General features: G+C 40.2%; 1 pseudogene; it reads right to left on the bottom strand.

Annotated features, from left to right (window-relative positions):
* Positions 1-669: 669 nt before the first annotated feature.
* LOC143657475 (hsc70-interacting protein-like) lies at positions 670-1,727 on the bottom strand (annotated as a pseudogene).
* Positions 1,728-3,647: the final 1,920 nt, after the last annotated feature.

Raw genomic sequence — 3,647 nt, 5'->3', positions numbered from 1 at the left:
TCCTTCGGTGCCAGGAGCTAACAAAAACAAACAATCAAGGCAAAAACTACCTTTCATAGTCTGCAGATTGGTTCTGCAATGGCTGGCGCTCTCCTTCAGAGTTTAGCCTTTCTATCAAGATCAGTTTGAGATGAATGCAAAGTGCAGGTCCTCTCTCTTGTTAAGCCTGTGTCTTGTCCTACGCTTGTGTTTGCCCATGGCCTTGAGAATTCTTTCATTTACAGAAATTCTAAAACCTCCCATACTTCCTATGAAATAGACTTTCTACTCCTGTGGTGTGTTCTGCTGTATGAATTAAAGCAGGTAAGCCTTTGGCCCAGGCTGCTTTGACTTAATTGTTTCTTATATTGCTTTAGCTATCCGCAAGCTGCTTCTGTCTACAGGTCAAGTTCTGAGACGAAAAGCCGAGAGGAGTTTCCTGCTTCAGTCTTTCAGACTACCACCTGATTGATGGGTCAGCCAGATTTTATTTATTGTTTGAACTTCTGTGGGAGGATGGATTCCTGGAGTGTTCCAATCTGCCACCTTGATCCCATCTGACCTCTCCACCCCATCCATGTTAAACCCACTTATTTATTAAAATACTCACAGATTAGATGATATTTTGTTTGAGGTTTACTTTTTTTTCTTCTTTTCCTTCAGCAAGGGCTTTATCTCTTATAAAGGGCATTACACTTGACCTCCAAATTTAGCTGACAATTTTCTGATGAGATTCATAACCTGAATCTCATATTTTCATAACCTGTATCTCTCTGGTATTTTGACATATTTGCTGGGTTCTGGGCCACGTCCTGGAAAGCCACCATAACGTCTGGATCCTGCATGGCTGCAAAAACCTCTGGATCACTAAAGATCTCATTAGCCCAGGCACTCCTGTCATTCCGGGCATCCCCCCCGGGAAACCACGTGGAAAAGAACCATACCGAACACTGGATTGTCTGGCTTCTTCCTTCTGGGTTTTCTCATGTTCTTCCCAAACCTTCTTAATTCTTTCTTTGATTTCTCAGAGAACATATTTTCTCTGATGTTCTGCAATTTTCTGGGCCCTCGATTGAAATTCTTTCAGCATTGCACTATTTTTATCATAATGCAGTTTACAAGCAAGGGCAAGAGCATGGTCTGCCTCTTTCCAGTGGCCCAGAAGTCTGCACTCACCCTCACTTCTTGTAAGGCTGAGCTGAACTGGGATTTATTTCATTGGCTCTGTCACAGTCTGGAATGGCAGGATTTGGCTTCTGTAATTTGACGAAGACACTGGCCCTCTTGGCATACGGAATGGCCAAGCAAGGATTCAGCTTAATGGCACCTGTGAAGAAGGGGATAGTTTTCTGTAGTTCACCATCACTTAGGGCATCAGTGGCAGCCACTTTCTTGTCATTTGCCCGATCCATCATTTCCTTAGATGTATCTCTACAGCTTCATCTTCCATTTTTTGAGATTCATCGGTGTCTGGTTTAATAACACCTTCATTATCAATTTCTAGATCATTTTGCTCACTTGATGGTTCTTCTATCTTTATATCTTCCTCTGTCTTCTTACAACCTGTTTTCTCTTCCTTGATATTTTCTTCTGCTTTGGCTTTATGAGTACAGGGGGTATTTTGCCACCCATGCTCTCCAACCACTCCCTCAGGAAAGCGTATTTCCTTCCTTGGTATGCAGAACAATTGGATCCTGCCTATACATTTTCATGAAGGCCTGAAGCTGTTTCACTTTGTGGGGATCCATGGTTCAGAGGCAGCAGGAAGCGAAGGGCATGGCAGAGAAAGTTGCAGTCTGATTCCATGCTGGGGGACTAGCTCAGCGTGACTGAGTAGAAGGGGGCTGAGGTTTACTTTTAAATAACCCAGGGTAGCAAGGTGTGAGAGAAGGAACAGACAAGACCAAATTGGCCATCGTTAACAATTGCTGAAGCTGATGATGGGGCACATGGTGGAATCATTATGGATAACCATATAATACTTCTATATTTGATCTTTCTTGACCTACAAAAGTGACAATCTCATATGGTTTAACAAAATACTATTTTCTTTTATATGGGTTAGTCAGGGTTCTCTAGAGAAACAGAACCAACTGGAGAGATCTGTAAATAAAAGATTTCTAAAGGTATCTTTTGCAACCATGGGAATAGAAGAGTCCAAAATCCATAGGGCAAACTGTGAAGCTGGCGGCTCTAGAGATGAAGGATCTGGATGAACTCCACAGGAGAGGCTCACTGGCTGAAGAAGCAGTGAGAGAATCTCTCTTCTTCCTTAAAAGCCTTCAACTTGTAGGTTCAAACCCAACTGATTGAATTATCTCATTGTGGGAGACAGCCCTTTAGTTGATCTTAGATGTAATCAGCCACAGCTGCAGTCAACTGACTGATGATTTAATAAACCAGCCTCCTGGTTTATCAACCAGCCACAAAATATCCTTGCAGTAACGGGTAAGCCAGTGCTTGCCTGACCAGACAGTTGGGTATCACCACCTGGCCAAGTTGACATCAGAACCTAACCATCGCAATATATACTTGAAAATTTCCATAATAAATAGTTAAATCACATATTCAGCTATATCTCACTATTCTCATTTTCCCTTTATGGTTGCCTCTCACAATATAAGCTTGGCCAACAAGCAACTCCTTAGACTCTATAGTCATTTAACAGCTTGACTGTGTTTCACAACTTCAGAGTTTACTGAGTAGCTACTATGTAGCGGTTATTGAAATTAGTTGCTTGAGTTAAAAGAAAAAAAATTATTATCCACTATAATGAAAATTATTAGTATTACAAGTCACTCTAATTAATAAAGGCAGAACATTTTAGTAGCTCCCCAGAAGATTGAAATGAATTCCACTTCCTGACAAAGAAGTCATGGGGTACATGAGTCAGATAGTCATGGGTTTGAACTCCCAGATGTTATTTATTTAGCTGGGCTAATTAGTTGACCTCTGAGCTTCAGTTTCCTTGTTATATAAAAGGAAAATACTACCTCTCTCAGATTTGAAGTACTAGTAAGAAAATGTTTAAGACCACCTCCTCTTCTTTCCCCATGCCATACCACCAGTCAAGAATGACAAGGCCTCTGACATTTCATCTTAAAAAAATAACAGATGCTCCAAACCTTTGCCATGCAAGGTGTAAAGTTAAAGGGGAACACAAACAACTTCATTTTTAATCAATGAATCTAAGCCGGCCTATAAACTGAGACAATTTTTAAAAATCAGGCATGAAGTAGGTTCTCAAAAAGTAATTGTTGAATTAACTAATTTTTAAAAATTCCATTTTCAAATGGGGCTTTTAAATTTGAAAAACTGATTTTCTTACAGGCTATGAAATCATATTTTTATAGCTACCTGAACGAAGCGATCTCCCTCACCCAATATTTCTACATCTATGATCTTTAGTTACTGTGAATTTAGCTTTCTGCAATATTAATTTTGAGAAAGTTCAAGTTAGCCAAACTTCCTGAAATCTAAAAAAGAAGACCCATTGTCTGCTGACCAAGCTCATGATTAGGCAGAGTGAGAGAGCAGGTTTTCGTGTCTTTGGAAAAGAAAGAGGTAGTTAGAATTTAGGCTGATATACATGTTCCTCTGTTTTAGTGAATGCTTTCTATTTAGGGACACAGTTTCTCTTAAATGTCTTGACCATACTCAGGGATCAG

This window comes from Tamandua tetradactyla, chromosome 2 (assembly GCF_023851605.1).
Source record: "Tamandua tetradactyla isolate mTamTet1 chromosome 2, mTamTet1.pri, whole genome shotgun sequence".
NCBI lineage: Eukaryota > Metazoa > Chordata > Mammalia > Pilosa > Myrmecophagidae > Tamandua > Tamandua tetradactyla.
The sequence above is the reverse complement of the archived record's forward strand: the minus strand, read 5'-3'. Positions and strand labels throughout refer to the sequence as shown.